Source organism: Henckelia pumila, chromosome 3 (assembly GCF_033568475.1).
Source record: "Henckelia pumila isolate YLH828 chromosome 3, ASM3356847v2, whole genome shotgun sequence".
In the NCBI taxonomy this organism is placed as follows: domain Eukaryota; kingdom Viridiplantae; phylum Streptophyta; class Magnoliopsida; order Lamiales; family Gesneriaceae; genus Henckelia; species Henckelia pumila.
This window is the reverse complement of record NC_133122.1, coordinates 64,943,028-64,956,676: the sequence shown is the minus strand read 5'-3', so window position 1 is coordinate 64,956,676 and position 13,649 is coordinate 64,943,028. Positions and strand designations below refer to the sequence as shown.

Below are 13,649 nucleotides of genomic sequence, written 5' to 3'. Positions count from 1 at the left end.
TATTATTTTATTAATAATACACAATATATATATATATAAATTAAAAACATGAAAATTCGGTTATACAGAACAAAAATTAAAAAAATTCCGATTTTTAACCGGACAGTTAAATCCGATTTGGTTTCGATGATTTGGTTTCGTTCCATGATTCAGGCGACGAACCTTCGGTTAGGAAGAACACTCGGTATTATGACAAGTCTGATTTAACATTCACAATATTTTATTTGAATCATATAATCCATTAAATTTTACAAGTTTTCGCTTAATTTGCACATGATTTGCACCGAACTTGCACTTGTATTAATAAAGTTGCAAAACAAGCAACATGCAAAGCTAAAATTTAATTTAGCAATAGCGATTAAACCCACCATATTATATGTAGTAGCACTGTACGAAACCAGAAGGCACGTATACACTTTGTAATGAATGAATGTCAATTGTCGTCCGGTAAACAAACACCACTAGATGGCAAACTCCAGATATGGAAACATATCATTTGCAGATAGATCAACATTCGAAGTTGGCAGTACAACTTGTGGATCAGGTCTAACGTGAGATGCGAGGTTTGCTTGCATCTGCTGCGACAAGGGTGGTGGTGGTTGAGGAGTCGAAGGAGGAATGGCAAGGGACCCAGAGGAAGCTGTGGGAGGTTTGATGGCTTGCAGGTGTGGAGCCATCGCACGATTCTCCGAGCCAGTATGGGGATTACCTTTAGGGGTGATGGCACCAATGAGTGGTGGTCTAGAGGGGGTATTTGAGAACAGAGCTGGTGCACGTTGAACAGGTGGAACCATAGAATTTAGGATAGCGATAGGAGCAGGTGTCGTAGCTGGAGTCGCAGAATGTTCCGTTGGAGCAGATTGAAGGTGCTGCATGAGACTCTCCGATTCACCTGCAATTAAAATAGGTATCATGCCAAGTGTACGGGACACAAAACCACACAAATGTCAACAATCAGTAAGATTGCAATTAAAATAGGTATCATGCCAAGTGTACGGGACACAAAACCACACAAATGTCAACAATCAGTAAGATTGGGTGAGGGTATATCATTTTTCTGCAATACTCTCTCAAACTTATATGGTCCATGATGCGAAAGGCGACTAACTGCAATGCAATCAGATCAGTCCAACATTTTAGCCGGAGATAATTTATGCACAGCGGTAAGTCAGGCCCACGACAAATGGTGGTCCACGGACAGAGTCTTGGGAGGGTCCAGAATGTTGAGTAAATACTTCTATATACAAAATTCAAACGTGAGCTTTATAACAAAATCGAAAAATTCATTTATTGCTCAATTATAATTGCTTCAAAACAAAAGAACATACAAAACAGCATTATAACCGAGTCAAGACAATGGCAAGAATTTTCACTTCTCAAATGACAAGAAAAAGTTTAACATACCTTGTTGCATTCCTGGGAGGCCATAAGGCCTGTGATCCAGACACTTGGATCTGAAAGCATCGGCCAACATTTTATTCATGAGAACTACGCCCTGATTCTTGCCAAGTTCATTCTTTTTCAACATATATTCCGCTTCAGTGTTCTTAACCTTCGTATCATAATTATTGCGTATTTTAGTAATCATTTCCTGCATCTCCATCTCACATTCAGAATTGAGCTGTGAAATCTGTTTAAACAAAAAAAGTGTAATACCATGAACATTAAAACACCATGTGGAATATGATCGAGATAAAAATTTCAGACACCAACCAAATCTTTCTGATTTTTCTCCAACTTTTCAGATTCTTTCTGCATCCTTTCTAGTTCAATTTGAAGTGGTTCATCGGGCAACTCTGGAGTTGAATTGCCAGTAGTAACCTGATAAGTACTATGGCCCTGAAGGTCTCTGGGAGCATGATTTGGAAGTTCTTGAACTCCAGCCACAGGGCAAGGATCAAGGTGATTACCACGTAGTTGTGAACTTTCTCGACTTTCAGAACTAGGTTCATGTACAAGCACTTCATCCTCCCCAGCCTCAGCAGAGGGAATTGGAAGTTCTGGAACTCTAGCCACAGGGCATGGATCAAGGTGATTACCACTTAGTTGTGAATTTTCTCGACTTTCAGAACTAGGTTCATGTACAAGCACTTCATCCTCCCCAGCCTCAGCAGTGGGAAAGGAGCTACCTGCTCGGACATGATTTTGATGTTCAACCTCAAAAGTTGGAAATTGATTGCCGCTGAGAGTTACATCAACAGATGCGGAATGCAGCTGCTCACGGTTCTCAGTTTCTGGTGCTCCATGATTGGCCAGGAGTGAGTTGTTCACAGCATGAACAAGTTGTGAGGCTGAAACCTCAACATGCGAACTGCTTTGATTTTCTTGTTGAAGCTCAGCAAATACTACCTGATCACGACTATCCCAGTTATTTTTGCAGTGCTGTTAACTAAGTTCTAAAGTATATCCAATGCAAAGAACTTTATGATGAGAATAAACGGGGCATGGAAATTGATGTTCAATTCATTTCAAATGAATTTCACATCACGACCTTAAAATAAGACCATGCAATGCAATCTGAAAAAGATCATGAAAAGGACGACTAATCTGACAGGGAAACTAGAGCTGTTAACTAACGTTAAGTGAACATTAAGTTTATCCAACCCAAGATCAACGGACAAAAATCTAGCATTCCAAAATGTGATTCAAAAGGCACTACCTGCTGCGGCAACAAATCATAACAATTTGGAGAAGTTGATATTAGCTCTGAATGTACCACTTGCTCTTCAGGAACAGGTAAAGCACCAACGGTCGCTACATCAGGTCTATTTCTTGGATTCTCCACAGCATCAGCACAAACCAACTGCTTCAACATTATCGAACTCTTCATCAGGAATGTTAGCCAACTTTAAAGGAGTGAAACAGCCTATTACTCTATCAGGAACATGATCAAGCACCACTTTAGGAACCTCTTCATTCATCACAACTGGTTGAGTTTTATCAGAAACCTGTTGTCTCCCGAGCAGGCAGGTCCATCGAAGCAATTTCATCATTAGGGTACTTTGATTGATTAGGCTTCTCAACCACAGCCAATGATAATATATCTAAAGGCAATACCAACTTTTCACTTGGTATATTTGAATCTGTCAAATCACTTACAGTTTCAATAGGAGCATTACAGCAAACTGCCTCAGATGGTGCACTATTAGATGTCACAGATGGTGCCACCTCATTCCTATCCTCACGTTCTATTTCACTTTCAGCAAGTTTATCCTCCATTGTCATTTTCTCTTCTATAGGGATCTGGCCTTCAGCATGCTCTTCGTCAACATTAGATGGTTCCATACTAACGCCTTCTTCCACTAACAAGTTGCCATATTCAACAAAGTTCTCAGAACAATGCAAATAGATCCTCTTTAGAGTTCGCAGTCTCGTATAAACTGATGTCACTTGTTCTTCAGTGCATTGATAATCTAGAAGCTGTTTTGCTGACATGAGGGAATCCTTCTTATCAACTTTTTGTTTCAAGATTGAGGCTGCAATCCAACACTAGCAGCATAAAGTAGAATCAGACTTGTTAGTTGTGCAAGAGTAGCAGGTGAATGAGTCAGCGTAGAAAAGTTCTCTAAACTTTACTTTTCAACGTAGTTAAGGAATTGAAGAGATATATGGAGTAAGAAATAAAGTACTCCTCTTCACTAGACATTCCACTAACTGTTACACAAGATATTAGACAAAGCAAGCAGTTACATAGGAGAGATTATGGGACAAATTAGTCTGCTGCCTCCAACCAACTAGAAAAAACCATGAACCCAGGCAATCACATGCCCAAAAATTTTAGCAAAAAGAAAGATATACATTGCGCTCCAAGATATCCCATTAAAAATTTTCTGCTGAACCAAAAGAGAGCAACAATAGACACCTATTTAAGGAAAGAAATGAATTTTTTAATTTCTCAGATTAATGAACGAGTATGGGTGATGGCGAGAAGCATGTGCCTATTTGGTTTTATTCAATATTCTATGGAATTTATGCTACACAATTTTCCAAGAGTTGGGGTTAAACCGTTTGAGCAGGAATTTCATGTGTCTTATCATGTTATTGCCAATGATTATGTTCAAACCAGGAGTAAGTGGATGTGGATGTGGAATGTGGACAATTTATCATTTTAACCTAATTATCATGATATCAATTCTATCATTATTTAAGTCGCAAGAAGTTCATGGTGTAATTGAAATACAAGGCCATAAACTAATAGTTGCAAAATTTTCAGTTATTAAAAGATAAACTTCGCAAAATTCAAGACAAGCTTACAAAAACTTCTCATTCAAGAGTGTGGAGTGCAGTCTACAGCTTTGAACATCATTGTCAGCCAGGGCAGCTGACAACAACACGTTGATGTGCAATTCATGAACTTTTTTGCCAAATGACAAAGTACCCCAATAGTGAGTTTTTACAACGTCAAAACAATAATTATGTGTGGTATCATACTGCTTTACAACTTTAAATCCAAACAGGACAACAAACTCCGATCTCGTAAGGCAGGGAAAATTAAGTTAAAAGAAACCAGCATGTAAAGCCAAATCATTTGCCAATAATGAAAGTTATGTTTTGCTGGGTAGAATAATGTTGGATTTTTACAATCCAACATGGTAAACATATCGCAAACCATTTGGTTGCTTTCATACCAGCCCATGGTCATTGACTGTTATTTAAATCTTCTCTTTATTTTTATTTAAAAATAAAGGACAACCGTGCAAGCTGCGCTTTTATTGATAACAAACAGCAATACATTGCAAGGGGGGACTAGGACAAAGTTGATTCCAAAATCGATGATGAGAAAAAAAATGAAACTGCTGACAGCCTGGTCAAAATATGGAGCTTTGTTGGTGGCCAGCAGCAACAGCAGGTGGTGGTAGAGGAGAGATATTTGAAACTGGGGAAATTGCAGCAAAAGAATAGGAGAAGAAAAGGAAAAAATGAGAAATGCTAAATAACAAAAAATTTGAATTTTGCCACGATAGGTCAAAGAAACAAGGATGATTATAATATGAGTATTACATCTCTCATTTGAATTCTAGTTCACTGACTTCTATAAACTAAGTTGCTTCTGCTTTGACGCATTATGCTCATATGTCTTGAATGAAACCGTTCTCCAGCCACAAACTTTCTAATAAATGACATTTATTGACTCAATCCAATTTCTATATAAACTTCAAACCGTTCATTAACAAAAAATTGTATCCTAGCCAAGATTAATGCACAAGGATAATGACATAAGAAGAATCCAACCAAGCACATCAGCAGCAAGCAAGAATTTGTCATGCATGGAAAAGAAACTGACCAGAGATAGTTGTAAAGCCTGGACATATGCTGGCGAGTCAGTGCTGACTTGGTGATTCTCGATGACATAGTTAAGAAATCTTCTCACCATATCCATGACAACTTCCTGCATTTGAAACCATGGGACTTGTTAGATATTAGGGTGATCTCGGAAGCACAAGGTATTGCTGAGGTTTGAAGGTTCAGTCCGACAATAGCTATCACTTCAAAATATTACAATTTGAAAAGAATGGATTCACTTTTCATTTCTAGAATCACAAAACCAAGTCCTCGTGGTAAAACTTCCTGCACAAGTTAAAAAAAATTTAAAAAGATGTAAACTTTATGATACAAATAGAGAAAGCCTACTGCAAGTCCTGAAAAGAATTTGAGCCTCCAACGTCCTATTTGTGATTCAGTTTTAACTCGCCTCTAGGCACTTCCAAAATGGCAGAATGAAATCTTCCGACTATATTTTCAGTACTTAGATTTTTCACCATTAAATCATCATCTAAAGCATTTTCCTTTCTTATTAAGAACTAACAAGCACAAAACATCATAAATTAAAATGGTTGCCTGCTTAGTTGTCAGCTAAAGTACACTTTCTAATCTTCAAACTTAAGATTGAAAGTTTTAGCCCACAGATGGTTAGAAATACTTTCAGTCTCAAGCAGAGGCCCAACAAGGGAGGAAGTCGACAATCTTGACTACCAAAACTTTTTGGGTAATGATGGGTTCACAAATCAGAAAACAGTCCACAGTCCACAGTCCATTCCTCATATCTTGCAAATAATAATGACATGAATTTCATTAAAAGGAAGTGTACTTCTACTTCACTCAGTAAGGGGAGTGTGGCATAAGAGTACGGGAAAATGAATGACATGATTGTGCTTAGTTCTGCATGCATCTCCGATCTCCGTTTAGGGTTTCAATCATATATATCAATGGAAACACAAGTTACAGTATTTTCAATCAGACAGTTTTATGCTAGAGCAATGTTTCTTTTCAAGCATAAAAATAAGGGATGATACCGAGAGTTGAAGAATTTGGCACAGTTTTATAGTCTCTCCTTCCAGAAAACTATAGATGTTCTTCTTCTCATCAAATAGTACGCCTTTGTCCCTGGTTCACCCACATCAACCTCGGGGACCATGAGAGCTCTGACCATATTTACGATTTGGATAACTGTCGGAAGTAACACTTTCTGTCCAAAACATCTTAGATTTATCAGAGGCAAAGAGAGTTGAAGACCCTGCATCAGAACCAGAAAATTAATGGTATGTTTGTCTAGATATTCAAGTGACACCATATTTCTCCATGAAGACAAGGAATGTAGCAAAGTAAAGACGGATAAAATGAACAAAATTCATCAGGCAATAATTGGGATATCTCGGGATTTCTATACCTCCTCCATAGAACAGGCAGGTTGAGTGACTTGATGCTCTCCTAGCTCAAATTGAAACTGAGGATGGACTCGAGTTTTCATGGAAAACCCTTTTATGCCTCTTTGCAACATTATCATTCTCAGCGTTCAGGTGATTCATTCATGTACTGTACTCTCTTCCGATTTCGTGGATGTGAAGCCCTGATATGCCTCCAGGGTGGATCTTTTCTATCCAACAAATTTTTCCAAAAAATGTATGGCTCCTCTCCATCTTTCAACTGTTTTTTTGCCTCGCCAAGCAACGGAATATTCATGCTATAGTTTTCAGCACTCGACCGAACTTCTGAAATCACACTCAGACCAATATTTTTACAACTTTCAGAAAGTATGGCCTGGAACTCCTGGGTGACTTCATCCAAAACTGAGTGCCCAGATGAAACGATAAAAGCAGCATTGTTAGTGTAAGCATGATAATCATCTAATTGGTTGAACAGATATGAGGCACCCCACATGAGTAGAGAGTCACTAGTGGTCCGTCCGAAAGCTTGCAAATTATTATCAAGTTTCAGATTTTTCTTTGCAAGGACTAGGGCTCTTTCTTCAACAGTACAGGATGAGTATAACCTGAAAACTTTCATCTGTTCAGCTTTTGAATCAAATGATATCTTCTGTAGTGCTCTAACTATCATTAGCAGGATTCCAGTCACTGTCATATAAGACAACGATATCCACAGCTAAAAGTTTGATGGTCGAAGAACAAGCACGGTTTTCCAGCAGAAAAGCAAATTGCCCAGTTTCCTTTTTATTGAATCGATTTACAGCAGCTTGCCTCTTAGGAACGCTCACCCTAGCATCAACAACGTTCATAAGTATTTGGACCATATTTTTGGCGCAAAAAATCATCCAATATATCTCCGATTGATGCCCCTCCAGAGCGCGTATTGACTGTTCAAATAGTAAATGAATTCAAGAGGAGCCATAGATCACGAAAATAGATATGTGAACCTGTCTAACAAACAACATCGCAATGCACAAAGCTAGGAATACAAACAACTGAAACAATGTGAACAAATAACACATGCCTATAAATCGAAAAAGTATCTCTCGCTTGATATACCTGATGAAGTATCAGTGTTTTTAACCCTCGAGTCGTACTCTCTGTGAGCATTACATCAAGAAGTTGTAATTTTCCACTTGCTTTTATGCCGACGTCCAACACCTCTGCAGCAGGGAATTTCTCAGCAAGCATGCGTTCTTGTAAAGAGGAGTCCACAAGGTAAGGGTGAATCACAACACTGTTAAGAAAAATGTGAATCATATTGAAACTAACTACTCGCAAAGAGCATATAGAAGGGAAAAGTGCCATTTTCGTGGCATATAGATGCGACTTTAGAGGTTGTTTATGCATTTCACATACACAAAATTTTAATAACTATTACATAAATCCAAAATTGGCAGCCACAGCTTGTCAATGACTTCCGACTGACATGAAAATGCACTCTCATTCAGGACACGGCATGCCAAGTACTCATTCCAAAGACCAAATAGTTGCTGTAGTTGTGTAATTGGAGAGAAATATGCGAGCAAACCTTTCGAACATTTAGAAGAATATCTAGGAGGGCCCCAACAGAATCATTCCTCGAACAAGAGCGAAGAAAAATAGAGTTAGAAAGAAGGGTAGAACAATACAGCTCAAGTTGAAGGTTTGATATCTGAGAAGGAACCCAATAATCAAGGAACTTGGATGCTTCAGAAGTGCTTTTGTTTGAGACAGAAGGTGGCAAGTCTCTCCTGTAATTTAACAAGATTTTCCTTTATGTCAGATTTCAGGCTCAGTTTCTCAAAAAAAACCATGAGAATCAAGCCAAGAAAATATATAAAGGTATTCCAAAATTGTATCTTCACAAAAGAAATATCAAAAGAATGAGAATTATAATAAATAAAAATTAAGACAATAATAAGCAAAAAATAACTTTTTTTGTGACTCAAACCTGAGATGCAAGTTATTGGAAACCAATGTCTGTCCAAGGGACTGAACGATTCACATGTTAACATACATAACTCAAACATTGGCTGATTAGTCAGCATCATGGTTCGCTATCGCGGTCGCAGAGGCCGTTGAAGAGGACCACTGTTCCAGTTCCAATGACATTTCAAAGAATTGAAAATCATGGATTCTTTTAAACTTCACTTCGTTAAATTAAACTGATAAAGTTCCATAAATTTTGTTTAACAGACCACAATTTGATTTAAAAGTCCAACCACCTCATGACATCACTGCGTGACATCCTTCTTTTTTATATATAGGAAATGATAATATATTAATAGAATAGGTCAAATACAAAAAGTGGACCAGTGGTGAGCGGTGCACGCCTAACTTAGGCTCAAAAAGTGCTAGTAAAATATAAAACTCCAACTCCTGTACAGATCTGACATCGAAAATAATTTAAACTATGTATTCTTCAAACTCAACACGCAAATCTAAACTAGATCTTATCCAAACATTCTTCAAGCAAGTCTTCTAAATCGTCAAAGATCCTCCTAATCCTTTCCAACCAACACGACCAGTGCGATAAAAGTTAATAAACATAAAATCCAAAAGATAATACCCTCTCCCAGACCCAACTCCCAAAATTATCCTAGAGTGACATCTTGTTTAGATACTCAATTGTTCAGACTTTAGTATTCCTTCCTTAGAGTATTTCCGTCAAAAAAATGAGTCATTCAGACTCACTTTCCAAAATAAAAGACACTCAGTTCATACAAACCTATTTTTACTCGGGATAAAAAACTCATGTGTCCAACTGATATTTTGGCTCCTCTTTTCATTTTGAGTCTAACAGCAAGTAATCTCACTGCACTTTCTCGCAGGTACATCATAAACTGTCCGTACAGCTGCGAAACCCAATCTAATACTATCTAAAGTTTCCTATTCTATCATATTTTAGGATTTATTGATTATTGGACGGACACTCTTAGCATTTTTCTTTATAAGTTCACCTATTAATTCGGGTCCACTCTTCTGCACTCAGTCATCCACATTATCATATCTCTTTCAAATATTTAATAGATCAAACTGGCCACATAAAGAACCGGCCCATAAAACTTTATTTTTAATTTATTAGGAAGACATATTTTACTGGTCACGTAATAACTCCCACTATTTGATATAACAAAATTTTTTTATTTGTAAATTAAACCATGATATATAAATTACAACAATCCAAGTGATTGCCCACGCATTTCTAAACATCAATTCTCCTTCCACCTTATCCTTACTGAATCAACAATAGCAGCGAATAATATTCTTTTTTCCCTACATAGCTCGACACCTGTTCTCCTACATGCACACTTGCGTTAAGTCCACACTCTTATTGATACGACCTATAATCTCATCAAAGTTTAAATACCATGCGATTCTAAGAAAAGTAACCACCATAAACAAATACAGACTTGTATCATCACTTGGTTACAGCTCATCTACACTATTAAACTCCATGAGACTATAGGAGTAAATTGAGCAAAGCCTTGTTGTAGCTAACATTTCGACTTAACGGTACTACTATATTCTTGCTGACCTCTAGCAGTAACTTACTACCATTTGCGATTATGAAAAATTCAATTTAGCATGAAGTCAGAGAGAATAAATAAATATGATATGTATAGTATACCAAATGTCACGTTACACCCCCATCAATTCAATTCTACAAGGCTCTATATTTACCACAGGTTGTAGCAATATGGATCCTCCAAAAAATTACTATAGCCAAAGATGTCATTTCAGGTGCTTTAATAGATGATGATTTATTTGTTCGTTCCAACAGAAAATAGTTGAGGAAAAACAAATCTTGTTCCTTTTTTCCAACTTGAATAGAAGTTTGTGGCATTTCTTACAATATGAATGCTGAGTGACCAAAAATAGTGAATTTGGACAGGCCAACCAAAGCATCTAAAATATAAACTTGAAAAAAAAAATATATATATTATCCATTACAGCGTGGACAGATATTAAAGGGCTTAACTAAATAATTTAAGCCGTACATGCTATTTAAATCGTTTATAGCACATGAAAGCACCGACCTCACGAGTAGGACAAGCTGCAGCCCCGATGTCCTCGGTTACCACATCCACTACCGTTAGTGCACTGTTCGTGCTTTGGGGAATCGTGATTGACACTTGCAGGAAAAATTCATATACTATTCAAATTCAAGAAAGATGGAATTCTTGCCCTACTTGTTTTGTCATTTTTTTTGTTTAGGGGTGTGAGGTTGCACGAAGGAAATGCAATCTTAATAAAATTTTGACATTGACAAAATAAACTAAAGTTGTTCATGTCACTTGTAAGTTGAAAACCCAAACAAGCAAAAATAAATCAGTTGTCTCTGGAAACTAGAGTTAGAAGTAACAAAACAATTCAAACAAGATCCAAAAAAACTGCCTTAAAATAAGGACACATCCTCTATGGAATTGCGTATGCATTAGCAAGCGGAGACATCGTGAAAAAATTAAATTATAACAGCATTCAACTATCCTAAGTTTATATTGTAAAGTACATTAAAACATAAACTACTATAGTTTTTAGTTTCCGTGTTGACCAAGAGAAACTAATCCCAGAAAATAATAGATTTGTACTATCTTTTCCATTTCCAAACCAAACATATCCTCCATTTGACTACCAAGTCAACATTAAATTAACGCGAGGGCAAATCCATTCGCAATTATAGGCGAGATAAATGATGGTTAAATCTGGTTACCCCAATCGGTTTCCTTTAACTAGAGAACTTTTCGAAGTCCTCTACAACATAAAACGGCATGGTTCAAACATGAAATATGCATGAATGGTTCCTTTCGCAAGCAGGCTACTGTTATCAACAAACATTTTCCAATGGCATCTGTCACAGGTCATAGCTCCTGACAAAGCATTCCTAATGTTTTTGTTGAACTTCAAATCGATTTTTTTTTTAAAACCTCGGTCAACCTTTTTTGCAAGAAAATGACCTCTTCAAGTGAATAAAAAAATTGCCATTCAAAACTCTTGAGGAAGGATCCATAAAAGTGCTTAATAAATGGCCACTAAGCAAGTGAATATTACAAGTAATATAACTCTTCACATTTACCAGAAACACCATGACTCCATGAGACTGAAATTGAAGTGGCAAGTCTTAAGCATAAGTAAAACTTAGCAAGTTGCTTTTTGAATTATTCTTTATCGCGGTCGATATTTGCTAACACACTCAATTGAAAACAACCCCCATTCGCCACCCCAAAAGAAAAAGAAACAGAAAAAATATTATTTTGGCGTGGCATTCAACAAAGGCCAAGCAGCTTTATTGATTTCATGAGTCATGAAGTTACATGTCAGTTCTCTGTCACTTGTATTCCATCCCCATTTCCAAAGGTGCGTGCCTAATGGTCTATTAATGACTGAGAATTAATTAATTAAACGTAAAAAAATTTATAACGAACAACCTGTCCTGCTCTTGCTTTTTAGATTATGAACAATCAATGTAGCACATACAAAAGCAAAGATGGAACAAATGCTGGTCACATGCCAATATTCATTAAACTTCTCAAACATGCACAACGAGTAAAGTTAGGCTTACTATCCAGAATCCCAGATTGTATATGGAAACATACCTTTTTATTTTGGAGCATAGAACACAAGTCCTCATGAGACCTTGATTCTCACACATCGTCGATGATGATGGAATACTCTCCACAACTGCCAGTAAAAAAGTTTTACTACCACTGATAACAGTAAACTCAGAATGTGTATCTATTGTCCATCATACCTTTTGGGCCCATAAATTGTTCTCCACTTTCTGAATTCATGGAAACAACCTGAGTTGTTTCCAAGGAAGCTGAGCATTCTGGCTGAGGAGCATCTATGCTAATAGGCAGAAGATTTCCTGGTAGTTTTTCAGAAACACTAGAACTTTTCTTGGAATCTTTTACACCATTTCTATCTGGGTCGTCAGCACAAACATGAGATGATCTATTAGGTCCGTCCAACGCCCCATCAACATCTACATGAGATAGAATGAAAGATGTCTATGTCATCATTAAAACTCAGCGTATTAAGGAAAATCATGTGTCATCAGATCTCCAATCTAACTCCAGTTAGTTACCATAGTTAGAACAGCATGCAAGTTTGGAAGGGGAGAAAAAGGAAAGTATTAACACATGATATCAAATTTGTATGATAACCAAAGATAGTAAAGACGATGGATCCAACGGGATTAAAGACAAAGGTGAGACAATTTTCCACTATTAGAACTTTAGAAGTATCAATGCGAGAGAAAGTGGCTCTCACGTTCGGAATTATTTACCTACAACCATTTCCATAACACGCTGTCTTTTGAACAACCCCTTGAAAGTACGGGCATTCATTTTATTCCCATTCATGAAATGAAAATCCACATCAAGTTTAGCTTTCTTAGATTCCATCATCGCCTGCTCGCAGTTCTCTTTCTCCCTCTGACCTAAGAGCACTGGTTCTTTTGAAGATTGCTGGGAACCAGAAGAACTTGATGATGCATTTTTATTAGTCCTATCAGACATTCTCATAGGACTCAGTGTACACTGTTTTCAGGTCCTTCAGATTTTCTTTTCACTGGAGCTGTCGAAGGTGGTGTCCCTTCTCAAGGCACTTGGACTTGTGCGAAGGATGTGGCGACAAATCTTTTTCCTTACTTGGTGTTTTATTCAAATTAGTGCTATCGAACTCATCTTTGAAATGTCGCCCCGATCGAGTGTCCCTAACCATTCTCAGCTTCAGCTGTAGCCATAACATTGGAAGCTTAAAATTCTTAGACATCATTGATCTCAAATAAACTCATTAAAAAATATCCAAAAAAAAAAAAGAGAACTACTACCAACAAGCTGTAGCCATAAATTCGGAAGCTTAAAATCCTTAGACAACTTTGATCTCAAATAAACTCATAAAAAATATCCCAAAAAACCAACTACCGACTAACGACTGAACTTGATTGATGTTTTCTCT

At 37.2% G+C, this 13,649-nt stretch overlaps 1 pseudogene; it reads right to left on the bottom strand.

Moving 5' to 3' along the window:
• Positions 1-394: 394 nt before the first annotated feature.
• Positions 395-13,228, bottom strand: LOC140888907 (uncharacterized; annotated as a pseudogene).
• Positions 13,229-13,649: the final 421 nt, after the last annotated feature.